This window comes from Falco cherrug, chromosome 11 (assembly GCF_023634085.1).
Source record: "Falco cherrug isolate bFalChe1 chromosome 11, bFalChe1.pri, whole genome shotgun sequence".
NCBI lineage: Eukaryota > Metazoa > Chordata > Aves > Falconiformes > Falconidae > Falco > Falco cherrug.
Window position 1 is genome coordinate 26,767,217 of NC_073707.1, and position 19,309 is coordinate 26,786,525.

The 19,309-nt window shown below is 38.3% G+C and overlaps 1 protein-coding gene across 6 annotated transcripts in view; it reads right to left on the minus strand.

The window, feature by feature from the left end:
* Positions 1-19,309, minus strand: part of NAALADL2 (N-acetylated alpha-linked acidic dipeptidase like 2) — a 504,203-nt gene that overhangs the window by 350,759 nt on the left and 134,135 nt on the right. Inside the window, exon 4 of one of the 6 annotated variants that reach the window (XM_055723680.1) lies at positions 15,196-15,251. The exons of the other annotated variants lie outside the window; for them this stretch is intronic. The gene's annotated coding sequence lies outside the window, so the exon portion shown is untranslated. The remainder of the gene's footprint in view (positions 1-15,195; positions 15,252-19,309) is intronic. 6 annotated transcript variants of the gene reach the window in all.

Sequence of the window (19,309 nt, forward strand, 5' to 3'; positions counted from 1 at the left end):
AAAGTTTACCTTTATGCCTCTGGAGGCTTTTTTAAAAAAAAAAAAAAAATTTAAAAACAAAACAAACGCACACACAACACCAAAAACAAACAAAACAAAACAGCACCCACATTACTTTACAGCTACCAGACATGCGGAATCACTTTTTTAAAAAGCCAAACTTTCCAAAATATGACTAAGATTTTTACAAATTACTTAAAATGCTGCACAACAAAAGTATCTATTAAATCAAAAAGGCTTGGATCGTAAGAATTAATAATTTGAGTTGGAAAGTTATTTTAAAAGAATTAAAATGAAAATAAGAATACCAGAAGAAAGAAAAGAAAAAAAAAAAACCACAACACTAAAAACTTTCCAGTTCTCTGCTATTCAGTTTACAGTTTTATTTTTGAGATAAAACTCCACTTTAAATTTACAAAAATTGGACATCTATCATCTGTCCCAATATTTATGACATTCAGTGACAAAGCAGGTTATAATCTAAGTGTAGAGTTCCTGTTGCATTTCAGCAGTCAATCTTGCCTCTTGAATGGTAGAAAAATCACCTCTAAAACCTGAATTCACTATGACTGGAAGTTGGGAAAATTTCTTGGTGATAAGTGAATGAAAGAGAAACGCAGCAAATTGGAATCAGGTCTGCAGGCAGTTACTGTACAGCTGATCTTATCTCTACTTAAGCATCTTAGAATGAGATCTTAGGATGTGAAAACACCACAAAGGTTTTGAAGTTTTACTTGATAACACTGATAGTTGTTTTTTTTCCTGAACCTGCAATTATCTGCTGTTTTCCCTCTATAATATTATCATCACCCTTCTTTTTTTCTATTTTATTTCATGTTTACTTGTACCAATCAGATCATATAGTTTTATTCCTTCCACTAATGTTATTTCAGATGCTCCAAAGTGAAAAAGAAAACCCTTGACACTCCTAAGCATAATAAGTTTGCTCTTAACGCGCGTGAATAAAACAACCGAGACTACTGTTGTATTCTGCCTGAAATTCCACTGGCGCTGAATGGGTGAGATTTCTAACCACCATACTTTATTGGTTCTAAGGCATCGTTCAGTCCCTTGTTGGATGGAGACAGCTGAAATGACAACATTCTCCAAGTGCAGGGGACACATCTCTGCCCCAAATACACACTTGTCAGCAACATTACATGTGTGAACAGGGAGGTGGTATTTGAGGGATTGTGTGCACAAGGACAAGGGGCGCACAATGGAAGGGAGAAGAAAAACTCAAATCATAACCAGAGAAGTAAAGAGTCAAGGATACAGCCAGAATCAGCCCACCAAGAAAGCACATTTGGGTTAACAGCACACTGAAGGAGGGCTTGAACTGTGAGCAACTACATTCTGCTTAAATTCTCCAAGACAGAAGTAGTGTTACACGTTATTTATTACATACACAAGACATCTCACAGGATAAAAAAAAATTACTCCCTTTAGAAAACCCTCACATTTTGGACAGATTTTTGATCAAACCAGACAAAAGCACTTACCTGGCCTTTGTTACATCGACATTTTGTGAAAAACTCAAATCAAAACTTCTAAATGAATTAACAGGCAAAGTTACATGAATCTCTAAGCAAGACAAGAAAAGCCAGAAACTGCATTATACAACCCTACAATTAATCATTAATACAGAGTAACATTTAATATATTTCCTTTGAAGTTTGGCAGTATGGGAAAATACTAGTGCTGGAAAGCCTCAGGTAATCACAGCTAGCAGGTGGTTTAGCCCGAGGAGCTGGAATCAGGAAGACCTTTGCATTTTCATTATTATTTCTTTGTAAGAGACCAGAAGACAACGTCTTGAGCTAACGCGATGTAACTTCAAAGTACAGGTATGGCTCCGCTGAGGAGGAAAAACAGTGCGGAGAACCTCAGTGACTGACAGTAGATCTGGTAGGGGCTGGAGTCACCGGCTGGGAGGATGCTATGACAGGAAAGCTCTCAGGTGCATTCAAAGACAGTTGAGCCTCAAAACACAAGGTGATTAAACAAATTATCTTCTCACAGGAATAATGATACTCCTCTGTACATGCCTGAGAAGTACCCGTAAGTTTTACACTATCTCAACTGTTTTCTAAAACATCATGAATGCTGGTGACTAACACATATAGTTTAAAACAATTTTAGAATTTGGGAATTGATTGAAAGAGTTGTTCATGTAAGATGAGTGAGAGACCACGTAACACACAAAACAGTTATTTCTTTTTCAAAAAAAATTCATTTAAAAAGATAGTTACACTCCTCCAGAAGAGTGAACTACTTCATGAATGACAAATGAGCTCTCAGCTAATGAGGGAAGTGATTCGACTGAATTTTCAAGGAGGCTTTGCCATAGCTTATATGAAGTATTTCATTAATATTTATCTCTGTGACAAAACTCAAGACAGCCATTGTTACTTCCTCAGCTTCTAGTTACAAAGGAAATCCTTTCAAACAGTATTATGCTCAGGAAAAAAAATCCCATACAGGTTGTGAAGTGTCATAAATTAAAGCGAATTATTGTACATCCGTCCATATATCACTTTCAGACTTAAGGAGAAATTCTTGTCTTTCACTAAGAGAAAGTTTTCAGGAACTTGATGGTTCTGGATACTTCTACCAACTTTTCTCTGGCAGCAAACATGCAGCCCATTCCTAGGAACAAGTGTGCAGCGCACACATCTAAGGGGCAGCATCAGGAGGTTAAGGAGAATGTTTAAATATTTCATTAAATGAACTTCTCTCTGCTTGCAGGCATTCTTTCAGATGTACAGTCAATGAAATTTAGAAACTAATACCAATGCTTATGCAACTTTAATTTGACTGATGTGATGAAAGAAAAAACCATAACTTATGATACAACAGATTCACTTTCACTTAGTCATGCAATCTTTTCCCTTTGGTTAAGGAGCACTGCAACTTAGTCATGCAATCTTTTCCCTTTGGTTAAGGAGCACTGCAACTCAGCCCCCCAGCTCGGAGCTGCTGCAGCAATACCTGGTGAAGCGCAGTTGCCAGAAGTGATACTGGTGGGACTGTGGTCAAAAACTGAATCTGAGGTGGAACAGATGATCTTTTTTGATGTCTCTCTTCTGGGGTGCAGTGACCCAGCACCAGAATCGACCACTTCAGTTTTCATGCATGTGACAGTAAAAAACCCCAAAGGGATGAACAGAAAATGCCACTCACAACCCACAATAGTAAAGAGCTGGATTTCAGATAGCTACTTGCCATCTTGATCAAATTTGCCCTTTATATGTTTGGTTTTTTTTTTTTTTTCAAAATAAAATGGTGGGCCCACTGGATATTACTGGTGGTGCTCAGCACAATACAAGACCAAGCCAAAAATGCACAGTACTTTCTGTGGACAGAAGGAGACTTGTGTGTTAGTTTGACCTCTGTTGCTAACAACCAGGAAAATTCCTGTCAACCCACCGAGAAGTCAACATCCAGCTAGTTGGTCCTACACAGTTCTTGATAGTTCAATGATCTGCAGCTGATGTGGCCTTCACACAAGGCAGTCTGCAGTAGTACTACAATGCAGCCATGGCTGAGCCCCAGTGTGAAATTCAAGAGAATTATCTGGCCACTTGCAGGAATAAAAGGTGACAGGGAATCTTTAAAAATAAATCCAGATTTCATCCAAAGAACAACACAGCTCAAGTACATGCAAAAAATGTCAATAATTAATTTTACAAGACAAACAAGCGCAATACCAATGACAGAAGTGAACTAAAACCTGAACCACTTCTATGGTTTATGATGTGCAGAGAGCAGCTGAAATGCTTCAGGATTCCTCTGCAAGTGGATTAGGAATTACTGTTTTATGCAGTTCCCTATTAGTTCTACTATCGATCTCTTACTTTGCTGCTTTATATTTTTCCTCTACTCTTTCTAGTAGAAGTAGCTATCTATCTACATACAGCTAATGCACACAAAATCACAAAAGCACTACAGTAGGCCAACAATGCTTCTTCCTCATGTCGTGTGTAAAAGCAGAGTCCCTTTTACTCGCAATGGCATTACAAAGCAATCTAGCATTTAGTTACTCTCTTACCAGTCCTTTTGTCATTATAACTTCAGACATGCTGGCTGATGCTATCGGCTTTAAAGATCCTGTTCCCCAGGTTGTCTGTGTGCAGTTTATAAATCTGCTTTGGATTACATTGATTTACTAATTGACCAAAACACTGGATTACACACTCTGCTGGACACTTTACGCATTAAACAAAGTAATTGATAAAGAGAGCATGCACTTTGGGCTGATTTTTCTAGGTTCTGATCTTTTCTAGGTAGGTGCATCGTTTCAAGTCGGTCCTTAATAGCACAAAGGAATAGCACAAAAGAAAAGAAATGGGGGGAAACAGCCTTTGGAAACAGTTATTTTGTAGTGGAGGAAGGTCAGCAGAAGCAGCAGCAGCAGTAGGGACTTGACTGTCAACAAAGACCTGATCAATGCTTGCTATCATGTAATCAACGGAAATTCATTAGGTAACAACCCTCTGCAGCCTGACAGAGGTGCCTGCAGTGCTCCCCAGGAAGCTGGGAAGCCAGCACCCCATCTATCAAATCCCTGGAAAGAGCAGTTTATCTTCCATCCCGTTGAATATACATCCGCTATTAATCAATAGCTGTTAGTATCTGTGTTCCTTCTCCTCCTATTTTTACAAGAGCAGGCAACTTTCCTATGACTGAAATAACTCAATTAATCTTCCAAATAGAAAGGCGACCTTTTTTTTTTTTCTTTTTTTTCCTTTTTTTTTGACAGGCAGATGTTTGACAATTGATCTGAACAGCCTGAGGAAAAGAGACGGAGCAAGTACAAGATAAAAAAAGCACAAGCAATATCAGAATATAGCGATGTAAATAGTTCATTGCTCCACCTGCTGTTGGGCTCCTTTTTCTCTACAAACTGCATGTTCTCTGTTCTAATGCTGAACACAAAAACAAGCACCTACAGACACAGCCTCACCACACAAATCCATTCTATTAAAAAGTCTGTTTTAAAAATGCACAAATCTGAAGGCAAGTCAGAAGGAGACTGAACGCTGGTTTACCTCTTAAGTCTCTTTTCACTGGGATCTAGTACAAAAGACAAATGAGCAAGAATTGCCACATAGGCTTACAAGCATCTTTGAAGGAGATCTGTATTGTCCAGCGAATAATAAAAAAAAATAATTAAAATGTATGCTATGATGCAACTATTTCTTACTTGGATCAGTATTTAAACAATTCATTGCTATTCCTACCAGAAGGTTATGTTCAAGTTATTCCTATACATTTTGCAGGAGAAAACCCAGTCTGCCGTCTAAAGTGGTTCCAAAGAATGTTTACCGATATGGTGATAGGTGCTTTATATATATATAAATATACATTTATTTATTTATTTATAACCAGTCTGACTTTGCTTTCCCTCTCAGCCACTGAAATTCTCTTTTGCAGCCCATGGGTTGACCTGACTAACATCTAATTGGACGCCACAAGACAGACAATTTCTGAGCGTGCAGCCCTGCCGACGCAAGTCTTCACCTGTAACCTGGTCCAAAGGAACACAGCAGAAAGAGGGAAAGAATGGCAAGTCCTCCTCTCACCGGGTACACACAGTGCCACCAAACTCAGGATGCTCTCATCCTCTGCATCAGCCAATTATCCTCTTTAAGCACTCCCTGAGATCAAACACATTCAATTCCTGTGGTCAAAGGTGTGGGTTTAGGTGAGCAATAGCAGCAACTTCAATAGTCAAATTACATGTTCCACTGTGGCTAATAAAGTCTGCATTTCATTAATCTTTTCAGTAGGCCACCTGTAACTGAATGTTTGATTAGAAAGGAGGTGTGCTTCAGGTTGTGGTATGAAGGTATTAATATAAATCGGTGATGTACTGTAAGACATACTGTAAAACTGCTTATGAATATAATGGCTCAGCCACTGACAGTTGTTAAACAGTAGAAGGTCAAAAGGGCTTCTCTGAATTTTCAGCAGTTAGAATAGAAGGACATCCTGCATTTCATAAAGTATTTTGGCATTTTAAATAACGATAGACCCTTTTATACTAATTTCTTTCTCCTTTAATTTATCATCTATAGTAATTTTTTTTATAAAAAAGCCATTCCCTTTGCACAACCATATCGATAGTCTATTAAATGTACATGCTAGATGTCCTAACTGTTAATACTCTCTGCCCATCAAATTTCTTGGGCCTCAATTATCAACCAAAACCTCTCTGAATTCGGTACGTACTCCTCAATATCAGCAATATACCAACAGTAACACAAGTAGCAGCATGGTTACATCTTGAAGCTGTCATCCTGTCCTCCCAAAGGTCTTCCAGCCCTATTGTGCTCCACATTTTTAGCTTTTCAGCTAGTGATTCAGAGGTATGAGAACAGTTTTACAATTCTAGGACTATATGCAAATAAAATCTCTGTAAAACTTTAGGTTTACAACCATTAGATCTACGTTCTCAGCTTTTGGCCTTTTAGTCAACAGATTCTAATTTCAACCCTACACTCCACACAAAAGTTGCAACACAAACCTTCAACACATGCCCCCAGTAACAACAGTCTACAAGAGCATATTCTCCAGCACCCGACTTTTGCATTCACAGCACACATTAACCTGAATCCAGCTTAGATGCTTGGTTCCAAATTTCTAAAGTACAGTAAGCAAGAAAGTTAACCCCTGTTTTCGAACATTTATGTCTTCTGGACAATGAATTCAGTTATGTCAGTTACTATTACCACAAGTTATTTGGCTATTTTAAAATACATCTCAGCAGTATATTTGACTGAGAATACCAGCCTGTAAATAATTCAGTACTACCAATTATTTCCATTTTCTGATTATTCCAGGGAATGCATTGTACTTATTAATCCAGAAAGAGAACATGGCCTTGCTTTTAATGCCTGTGAACCTCCTTATGAAGAGAAAAGAAAAGGAGTTTATGCACTTTAATCTAAAACTAACTAGCAGCCAATTCAGACATCAAGAGCATTGCTTTTGCAGTACAGTATATTCAAACAGAAATTCAACTTTCACCATGCCTCAACCCTTCACAAACACTATGGCTCCATGTAAAATAGTAGTCTTGCTAGAAAATATTACTTATCTACTGAAGTATGAAATGACACAGTTGCTGTTACATCCTCTGAAATCCTGCCCACCTCCCATATTATAAAGCACTTCTTCCTCCAGTATTACATTCTTAATTATAACAACCCCATAATATACCATACCATTTTTCTATGCATTTGTATAGAATGAAAACTTCACTTTCACATTGTAACAAAGTAATACACAGTAGAAGCACATTTAAATGACATTTGAAAAATTCAACCAGATGAATGCCCTGGACAAACATATACATTCCACTGCACATTTATTACTGCAGCAAAACCTCTTAAAAACATAATAATTGTTATGAGTTTCACAAACAAAGGTAATGTGTTTTTTTTCCTCCAGAATTTGTCCATTTACTGGACACAAAGTGTTTCTTGAATTTATTTTTCCTGTTTATCAAAACCACCCACGACTCTCATTGTGGTTTAAATCCACAACTACTTGTCTGAATTACCTTATAATGGGTATCTTTCCCACCTGCCACTATGACTACCTTGTCTCTGGTTACTGGGGTGATTTTTTTTTTTTTTTTGCTTTTCTTTTTTACTGTCTACAAGCAAAAAACCTCCCTGATCCAAAGAACATCAAGGTAGTCCAGGAGTTATGACCTTCTACATGGGAGTCAACACTTTCTTGCTAGTTAAGGAACTGCACACAAGGTGGAGGGACACATACCTCCGGCTCTCTTTGCCTTGCTGTCACAGCCCCTTGTCATCAGGCACAGAAACACCTTTCTATCCATCCCAAACCCTCGTATTTTGTATTTATCCCCACAGTGTAAGATTCTTCTGCCACACTTTCAGCAGCAGTGGGTTTGCTCCACCTGTCTTTCCTTTGATCCAGTAAACTAGTGAAATACCAGTAAAGAAGATGAAGACCAGAATATTGTTTTTAGCTATTATATCTAAACTTCAAGGTTTGGTCAACTCCACTTCTCCAACTGACAGATCACAAACAGACTTTACTACAAAAAAGGAAATTCTTACTTTAGTTTTACCTGTCAGGTCCAACTCTTCTGAATAAAGTTTGCTGTCCCCAGAGAGGGTTTTTTTCCAATATGTAAAATCATACATTCTGTTTAAGATGCAAAAAGTGTGTTTTCTGGATAGGCTCCAAATGCATTTCAGATTGACAGCTATTAACAGTCTGGATCTTCCTGCTAGAGTCCAATAAGAAGAACAGTTTTCCAATAAAGCTTTGAGATTGTTCTTCTGAGAAATAATCACCATTCATCCAAAAGGTGGTAAAAATTATGCAGGTGTCAACATCTGCCATGAACTGACAGCATTTATCCTCTCAAGAGACCTTGCATGAATTGTAGAATAATTAAAGGCTCATGGCTTTTAATTAAGAGATCACCAGAAGGAAATTGAGGAATTCTTAACAGCAAAACAACTAGGGTAAGCAAAGTAGAGGCAGAAAAGGAAAAAAAACCCCATTGCTGGTAAAGGAGGCCTACAGAGGAGAAATCAGTGCTCTCAGTGGGAGAAGAGGGATGTCAGGAAAGTAAATTCTCCAGATAGATATGTTTTAAAAGAGAGCGCAAACAATACTATATTTATAAAGATCCATATTTTATGACAATGGTTATCTTCCCACTCTGATAATGCTATTTGGAAGTGTACACTACACATCACAGAGGTGTGGGATATGCAGTTTTCAAGTGTATATAATAAGCATTTACCACCTAAAATAACAAAACATGAGAGCTGAAGAAAACTGGGTTTTGTTTCTTTATCTGCCTCTATTTTTAATCCAGTGCCCAAAGTCCTGCCCTCTGTGGGAGAGCTCTTAGCATCTCCTCTTCTCACTTCTGGGAAAGCGAGGACAAAAATTGATGGGGCTGCATGAGGCCCCACACTAATAACTTACTCCTCCTCATATGGTCTCAAATCTCACTGTAAAAAGCAATTCTGATTGCAACTGTCTTGAAGAGACACAAAAAGTTAGTTAGGTGAAGTGGAAAACACCATGGGAATGGATGCAAGCAACGTCAGACCAATGCAATTGTCGCTTTCATAAAATCTTTAAGAATCCCATGGTCCAATATTGAGCACAGGTGGTTGGATTTGAAAGTGTCTCCAAAATGAGATTCTGGTAATCACTGAGCTAGAAGGAATGAAATGGAGGATATTTCTGAGCTGGGACAAATAGACTTTTTTTATCTGGACAGTCTATACTTAAAGACCAAATAATTTTGTATAAAATGCTACCTGCCTAATTTTAAAATGTATTTCTTCCTGTCTATGGGGATGCACTCTGCAGAATATTTTAGATCCTGTGTACAGACCAGTGAACCCAAACCTCATGCAGTTCTGTCTATGCCTCATTTCCCAATTTAAAGTTTATTTTTATTTATTCCTAATTCTGAATTTATTAGGCAGATTCAACAAATATTGTCCTACAGCATAAAGTCTTATTATTGAAGGTCAGTTTACACTATTAAATACAAGACATAACAGTCAAAATTTTGACATGCTTAGAAAATTGCTCTTTAAATTATTCAGTAAGAGCAATTGCAGCAGTTTCCTAAGGAAAAAACAAACAAACAAACAAACAAAACTGGAAAGTTAAAGGCTGCATTTATCTTTGCAACTGCAACTCCAAACTGTAACAAAACAAACCAAATTCTACACCAGGTTACTCATAGCTAATCGGTAAGTACTGTCATGGACTTAAAATTTAATAGTTGCTACATACTTATTTCTTTTTTAACTACGAATCTGACCCACTAACTCTAAAGCATCTGCTGCATCACATAATGATGATCTCCTGAATAAAGACGCTGTGCATTCCAGCTGGGCTAAACATAACCCATAATAGGTGCAGCTCTACTGGTACCTATTGGCCCGCTGTCAGGAATAGCAAAAGCTCCTGGGAAGCTGAGAGTGCAATTTTCATGCATATGTTGCTTCACTTGAGCCATGGGGCTGCGTTTGGTGCAGGAGCTACAGCTTACTCAAAATATCTAGTGGTGGGAGGAAACCAGTCAGCTGGAGCCTCGCATGCCCCAGTCGCCTTCAGATCAGTCTGGGTGACCTTCAACGAACGTGGTCTTGACAGAACTGCCTGCAGAGCTCCCCCTGTTTTTCTGTCCTCCCAAGCAGGTAGCTGCGTGCTTCATGCCCTGGATTAAGAATGTGCCTTATAGGATGAAGAAGACATAGTTCTCAACACCCAGGTGTTTCCCCTCACCTCCCGTTCCACATAACGATAATTAATTGTATTCTTGTAAAGGACTAACATTGGAAACTAATCATACAAAGCTTTGCCTCCACTTTTCAAATTATCCTGACCCTGTAACCTCTCTACTCCTGTCTTACACAGAAACTGCTAATCCTGCTCTGTCATGCCGAGCTTAGATGATTTTGCCATTTGGATAATTAACCACAAGATACCGTGACGAAAAAGGGCCTCATCCCTGTACTAAGTATCTACTTATGAACTGCTGGTTCTTTGTATTCAGCAAAACTCAAAAGATTGCAGCTTATTTGTTTATCAAGACACCTTTGGTTCAATTTGTGGAAATCAAGGCAGAGGTGTCAAGGGTAGAAATCAAAGATTTTTTTAAGTCCAGAGATGGATGCTCAGAAATACGGGCACATAAAATCATTGAGATCTAGACACACCTGGACTTTTTGACTTTCTTCTGGAAAATAATCCCTGCTCTGAATGGCAATGAGGCCAATCATTTTTTTTTTTTATTCTATTTTTTTTTTTTTATTGTTAAAGGATTTGGAACCATTAAGGTATTTGCTATTTTTACTGCTCTCACTTTTAGTCTTTAGCCTCTATGTGCCAGAAGAAATTCAATAAGCTTCTCCTCCCAAATAAAATCCTAGCTACCTCTCTGTAGATACGGGCCAGATTTTGACTGGAGTCCCAAGCCATCACTCTTTGAAGTAATCATGTAACAACATCACGCTTTCATCCTGCAAAATTGATGTTTTGGACCTTTTCAAAACATGTTCTACTGGTCACCAGTAGCTGGCAAAGAGCTAGCAGGTTATGTCCAGTAAGCAGCTGACAATAATGCCTAGGCTTCATCTACTTCAAGCTGCCCAGGTGTGAGATGAAGCAAAGGTAACTGCATACACGCTCAGCTACTGTGCGTTCTCAGAGGCACATTGGATGTATGGGGGTGGGAGACACGCAGCCTCTAGAGGCATCTCCCCAAGGGACCAAGTCTGTATTTCTTTTTCAGGAGCACACTCTAAGCAAGAGCCCAAGAGCTACCTCTTGAAAATGAGAACTGGCCGTCCCTGACACAGGACTCGGGGCACGCAGCAGTCCTCACACAGCCAGATGTGACAAGGACCCTCCTCTGGATCAGGACCGCTCAGCTTGTCTTCCTGCAGACCCACCCCCGGAGCCACAGGCCAGCTGGCACTACAGGAAGAAGATAAGACTTAGCATATTGAACGCAGCCCGCAAACAAACCCATTCTATCGCTCCAGATGACCCAAAAGCACCAGTTCCCATGCTCACATGCAAGCCAGGCTCCTCCCTGCTTGCAGACCCTCTGAAGAGCCACCCGCCTCGCCGGGAGAGGCGACAGCACTCACTGCAGCACACGGCAGGACTCTTCCTCCCCCACATTCCTTGGCTTCGCCAGCAGGTCTGAAAAGGTTAATTCCTGAGGCTTAAGGGCAGCTCTAACCTACGTATTAACAATTTACAGATGTTTTACTCACCTAATTTGTTCCACTATTCACAAAAACATGCAGTTACCTTAGCAACTACTACATTACATTTTATCTCCAAGCTGCAGAGCTTTTTCTTTTCTAAAAACAAACCCCACAAGCCTACTGATACGGCATGTAACCTTTGATATTCGTTCTAGCCATTTCAAGAAACATAAAGATAGGCACAAGTGTAATGAAAATAAGTCTCTTTTCTAAAAATCTGTTTAAGTTTTCCATTTATGAACAGATTTTCTTTGTAGATTTGTTTTATTTGACTCTTCTGTATATTTGTTATTCTTTTGTGGGTTACAATCTGCATAAAGGAAATTAAGAGGACAAGGAGGAAGACTGGTTTTGATACAAGGAGCTAGCCCAAATCTGGGTAGAGAACGTGCATCTAAAAAAAAAAAGAAGTCAGGAATGAAGGAAATATCTGAAAATTGATGCAAGAACAAACAAATGCCTTTAGGCCACTGACTTCAAAGTGTCCTTACTCAATGGGCATTTAGTATGAAAATATGTCTATTTTTAAAAGGCAAATCAACAGAATACTTAAAGTTTCTTTGTGGTTTTTTTTTTTCTAAAGTGAAAGACATCTTCCTCTATGAACACCTCTAAGAAAGAACAATCAATTATACTTGGAAAATATTTGCAGTTGGTTATGTACCTGCATTCCTCCTAGGCGCCACTGCTTCCTGCGCTACATAAATTTGCATTCAATTGAAATAGATTTGTTTTGAAAGGCATGTTGCCATCATGTCACATGAAATGACGTGGAGACATGTAAACAAACACTGAGTAACCTGGTGTCTTCACACTACCTGCTGCAAGATGAACTGGCCTCAGATCTACACATGATTTCCAGTTCTTGCAGGGTTCCTATGTTGCTGTGTGATATTGCATTGCACAGGGTGCATGAGAGGGAAATGATTATTTTTCTTATTCAAATTTTCTTATACATTTGGGGGACATAATTTTGTTTTATTTAAATCAACAGAAAATCACAGGCTGGTATTTTCTTGGAGCTGTGAAAAACTATTCTGAACTTCAGGGATGCCCAAAGTTAATTAACTTGTTAATACTTCTGATTTCAGAGTAACTTGCTGTTTTAAATCCACAGATCAGTGCTTATACTCAATTTCTAATAAACAACTACCTTGGAAATTAGGAATGATCTTAAATATTCTCTTGATTTAATACTTCAATGAAATAAGTTCTGAAAATGTCTTGTACAACATCCATGTGATATCCTTTTATAGCTGTGACATGATGTTTGAATCCCAGGTACCTGCTCTACAGTGCTCGTTTGTGCATATCTGAATGCACTAGAGAATCTTAGGTTCTGCTTTTTGCAAAATTTAGATATCTTTTGAAGGCTAATTTTCCCATTAAATATAGCTGAATTAAAAAGCAACTGGACAGAGATTTTTTCTGGTCTTTCTGTTTAAAAAGAAGTTAACTTTCTTATCAAAGCAGTAGAGCATCTTTTAAAAGCAATGTCACTTTGTAGGAAGCCATCAGTAAAAAGTGCAATCCAAATTCAAAATTTTAATTGCAGTTGATTAAAAGCGTAGGTAGGGAAGTAATCTAGTATCCAACCAGTTATTAGTAATTAATCTTCCAACAAATCTAACTGAGGATGGGTCTGGGTACTTAGGTTCTAACTTAGGGAGTTTCCAGTTTATTGACCCTTGACAATTTCTCCTGCCAGTTCAGACTCCTGGGTAGCGAATTTAGGCCAGCTGACAAGTTTTGGTTTTCTTCATTACCTCAGAGATCCTTAGAAGAGTCCTCTAACTCTTTTGAGTCCACAGCCACCAGGCTGAAAACACCTCTGCTAGCTTTAACTCACTGACTCATTTCTACTTACATTCCTTTCCACTTTCTCCCCTATGAGCACCTATCTATCGGAAGCTCAGCATGACTCTGCTTTGAACCTGTTTTTTCTACACTGTTGAAGAAAGTCCTTGAAGCTGACCAGTAATAATCACCTCCCCAGTTCAGCACATAGGTCTTTCTGCAGCCTTCTGACTATTTCTGAAGCCGCAGCTACACTTGAATAATGGTATAAACATTTTCTTTTAAGTTACAACTGCAAACTTTCCATCTTGAATACATGCCTCCCTATACCGACAATTCTATTCTCTCCTTGAACACCACAATTTGCTCTGATTGCAGATCTTAGATTATCTAAGACAGAAAATTCCCGTCCACTGGTGTCTATTACAAATTCTGTAATACACTTTCTATTATTATATATTAATTCACTCTGTGACAACACACAACACTCTATCCCTACCACTGATGCACAATAAATAACTATATAAAGCAGTAATACCTCTCTGCCAAATACTCTTTCACTTAGGTCCCTTTCAACAAAGGAGATACAGAATGAAACATAAACAGTTACTTGGTCACTTTCTACATTAACTTTTTTTTTTTTTTAACATAGTGAAAAGTTTAGTGTAGTTAAGAGGTAGTAAGAAACAACAGTAATGACAACACAGCATTAAAATGCATCAGTATTTGTTGTTACAGCCTTTCTCTTACACTGTTTAGCAGATAGCGAAAACCTCCCCTCCTCAGCCTCTCCAAGACAGTGCTACAGCTTTGATTAGAACCATTAAAAATGCTTCCATATTCCAATTTAGTCAAGGATGAGTTTCAGTGTTGTAGGAAAAGATTCACAATGTGTGTGACAACGTCTTGACTAGGTTGCACACAGATGCGATTAACACATATGGAATGAGCTGCAGGGGAAATGATATGAATTAATATACCACTATAATTTATGCCATTCATTTCCTTTGCATAATGCTGCACCATACCATCTATTATAATTCATAAAAACAATTCATTGCTTTGGAATTTCTACATATTTATGAGCACTCATTTGAAATGAAAATGTTTTCTTATTGACACATTCTTCCATCTTGACAAAAAAAGAAAAATTTTGAACACTAAAGGCTAATGACTTCAGTATTTTGTGCTGATATTAATTACACTTGGAATGCCACAAAAATGAAGAGACATTTACCCAAATCCAAAATACAGCAATCAAGTAATTAAGACTCCTAATCCAAAGCCAATAAGTGATATTCCAAACAGCAAATGTGGTGATGTAATTATAACTGGCTTAGTACCTTTGCGTATAAAGAATATTTGAACAACAAAATAAAAATTAATGGCAGCCCCCGATGTTATCATAAACAGAAACAGTACTTTCATTTCAAAAGAAAGCAGACTTATTTTCTTAGGTTCAGAATGCATTAGCATTTTCTATAATATGCCCATTCACTTTATTCAGAACAAGTAACTTTATTTACACTACTGCATATGAGATGGTAGACATGCGCCCATTTAATGACGAATTAGAGAGCAACTTAAAATGACTGACCTTTACAAACCACTTCAACAGACTGATAAACTCAGAGAGAAAAACTGCCACCTGCCCTGCAAAATAAACATGAAGTTGCAACGTAAAAATCGTGAGAGATTCTCCATCTTCACAGCACGTGGGAAGACATGAAAGGTACGGGAGCATCCTGACAGGGTTAGTGACTTGCATTCACATAAATATCACATAAACATTCACCTAATTTTATCCAGCATGATTCCTGGATCCGTAGGGTATGTCCTTCCCCTTCATTACATGAATGGGACCTGAGGAGATGGATGTTGCAATGGAGCTTTGGACAGCAAGGTGACCCTCACCCTTTTTTCTGGGAAGGGAGGGAGGGAGGGAGGGAGGAGGCACTGACAGCCACTTGAAATATTAAATTAGTATGTTTGTGTATGTTTTAAAGAACAGAATAGTTAATCATCTCCTTTAATGGAAAGACCAAGTCCAGCCTGCTACCAAGACATGACTGGTGCTCATCAGCATTCCCCTCCAGCGCCAGCTTTGCAACTGTACTTTGTTATAACACACTAGGCAGAGCCTGGTAATGACAATTCAAAAGAAGTAAAAAAATCTTACCTCCCGTCCTCACAGTGTGGCAGAATATAGTAATCCACAGGTCCCAGTCATGTTTTCACAATAGCAGTACACTCCCACTGGCTTCAAGCCCATGGGGGCTGCAGGAGGGCTGCACACAGGGGGCTGCGCTCCCCTCCCCTGGGCAGCCAGCCAGGATGCCCAGAGGCCCCACGCCCGTCCAACTACACCTACAGGTTTCTCCTCCACCCACCGGTTAGTACCATGTATACCTGGTTCTGCTTTATCCTAAATAACTACTTATTATATACCATGTATACTCAATTCTGTACTATTCTAAATAAATACCTACTTAGGAAGCTCGACAAGGCAAGGATTGCTTTCTATTATACTACTACGTAGCTTTTCAACAGCCTCAGCACGTAATTTAAGTAAGGGTTCTGAAACGTGCTATTATATAAACACAGGTGGACAAACTTTTCTAAATAAAGCATACAATAAAACTCCACTGCACATGTGGTAATATATTAACATTTCCACTCCCAAAATTCGTAAAGCACTTTGAAACTCCCATAACCATTAAAGAGCTGGGGAAAAAAACCAAACCAAACAAAAAACAAAAAAAAAACCCTGACAACAGGAAAAGCAAACAATTTTTATTGATTTTACTGGCTTCAAAAAAAGTGTGTATGTTGTCAAATTGAGTCAGAAGTTTTAATCTCTGAACGATGCATTTAAAAACTTGCCTACCTAAGACAGCGTAATGCCAAAGAGAAAAACAAGTATGTAAAGGGGATTCTTAGACATAAAGTTATTACTAGGATTGTCAAGAGAATAAATCTTTATTTTCAGAACGATTGTGCATGTTTCCCTTTGCTTCGAGAAAAAGTGGATCATTAACATTTAAATTGAGGTAAATTTCTACACTGAATGGCCTGCAAAGCAAGAAACATGATCTAGCATCAAGCAAACTGGCAAATCAAGTCTGTTACCAGCACCTCTCTGTGTAATGTTGAGTGCCCAGCACACAATGCATTTCTCAAGAGAGGAACAACCCATAATGACCTTTGAACTGCCAAGTAGACATTAGAATAGGAACAGTATAGAGATGCTGTAGCTGGCGGTAACCTTACATCAGCAATGTTTCTGTCAGCACTGACTGTTTTAGGAGTCTTAATGGATTACTGCATTCTTTAAGTAACCTGCAATGGCTCAGAATTCACCAGTAAACTTAGAGAAGCTGTAATATTCTTGAACCCGACTGAAAATACATCTCAAGCAAAAAAAGCTGGAGAAGGATCAAAAAAGGGGTTTCACTTTCACAAACTTGCCTGGCTTCAATACAGTTGGAAACACGTGACGATGGGGAAGAAGGAGGACTGCTGGATTCTGCACAGACCTCTCGGAGCACGGTTTCGGGCACTTCATGCACTGGGAGATTACTAACGTGACAACAGATCACTGACATCCCAGTTAGGGTCCAGGTATGTCACTTCAGGCCCCAGGTTAAGAAAAAAAACCTTTCAGATCACATAAGCGCCCTTCCTACCAATGCATGCCACTTGGCTGCGATTCAGTGTAGCTTCACCACTTTAATATATGGTATCACGTTAACGTTGAGCTGTAACTGCAGGTTGAGTCTCTACGGTGTAATTTATTCCGTGAGCACTTAAAAAAGGTGTCTTGGGTAGGATTAGCTTTCTGTCTCTTAACAGGAAGAGAGAAAAAAAAATATTTTGCCCTGGCAAAGGACAATAAAATACAGATATTTTGTTGTTGTTGTTATTTTTGCTCTTAGAATCTTACCATTTCTATTTTACACTTTTATGACTGCATCAAATCAAAACACGCAGGAAAAAAGTTGTATGCCAACTGCAGCCAGGTTCATAATGGCTAACAATTCAGAGCCCTAATGCGCATTTAACACTGTCCTAATGCAAGCAGTGTACAATAATCATTTTTATAATCATTTACGAAGCTTCTGGCTCTTTCTTGAGAAAGTCCCCTCTCTCTTCCCTCCCTCTAACACAACACACAGCTAACCTGGCTGAAAAGTTAGGAAAGGGCACAGCAACATCCCTATCACGTAAATCTATTAAATGCATTTCAAACTTCAAATACTGTTGAGGACCTGCCACTAATAAAGGCAAAAAAAAACACCACCCCACACCAAAACACACCAAAAAACCAAATCCAAATAAACCAACAAATTCAAGAGATGGAACAGTAAGACTGCAATATGCTTTCATATTTTTTATGCCCTGATATTGCAACAGCAAAATTAAACTGTAAGAAATAATGACAGGCTACAGCTTTATTATTTGTGGAGTATGTGCAACAGTGGACATCCAAGAAGAGTTCTTTGTCTTCTCATGCTACCACTGTCTGAGAATTAGTAAAGAGGGTATGACCAGATGGCTGAAACCACTCAAATTTCCTTATTGGTGGTGTGATAGGCAAAGAGACCTGGTACAGGCAAACAGGGAGAGAGTTTATCACATCATTCCAATATGACAACCTTTCCCCCTGCAAAGTACTTCATTTTCTAATAAAAAACTGAAAGAATTAATTTGGGAGTAGAAGTAGTTAAAAGCAATTAAAAAAAAAAAAAACCCAAAACAAAAGCAAACACCTAACCCAAACTAGGATTAGCAGGTCTGAGAAATTCTTCCTTGTAGTTAGTATTGCAGAACTTGGAAATTTCAGACTACTTATAATTTAGCACAGCTCGCAGATATAAGAGCCCAAGTGGACAGCAAATTACAAGCAGTCACACCGAGATTATGCTTCCCATTATTTCGAGCAGCAAACAATTATGAGTAAGACTTATTCGCTCTCTTTCTTCCACATTCATTAAGCCTCCCATCCTTTATCAGAAATGCATAAAGAGGGTGGGAATCTTTACTCTTGGAAAAATCATTTTATTGCTGTTTCTTTTAGAACTTTTTAATTAGTTTTTCCAAGATTAATGATCAATGATCAATTATTTTTCAAAATTTGGATTTAATTAATGTGATCAAATGAAGACTGAATAATCCTTCTAATTTCAGTACAGTTTCTAGGCTTCTACCAAGAAGAAAAATTTTAACCCAGTTTTAACTCATATTTCATTTTTTTTAGCGTCCAAACTGTTATTAATGTTAAAGCAACTATGGCAATATAAGCACTGCAAGGAAGTTGGGAGTACACAATTTCATCATCAATAGTTTGCCTAATACATAACATCAAACAACGGTAAATTTTTTGTAAGTAGCAAGTTCTTACTAAAGGAAATAAGCATTCAACTGCTGCTTGGTGGGTTTTTTCAGAACTACCTGAAAACTTCCATTTTGCAGTTAACCATGCAAAGTAATTCAACGCAACTCATCGCCTTCTGTTATTACAGTAAATGTAAACCAACAACAATACAGGAACAGACATTTCTGTAAATGCTTACTACCAAAATAAACATATTTCTGCTGCTTACTGGTAGACAGCAAAATAAGGAGAGCATACTAATCCAGAGAGAAAGCAGGTGGTGTGCTAGATAAGCACAATGCCCTGGTACCAGAGCTGGGTTACTGCATCTTCTACT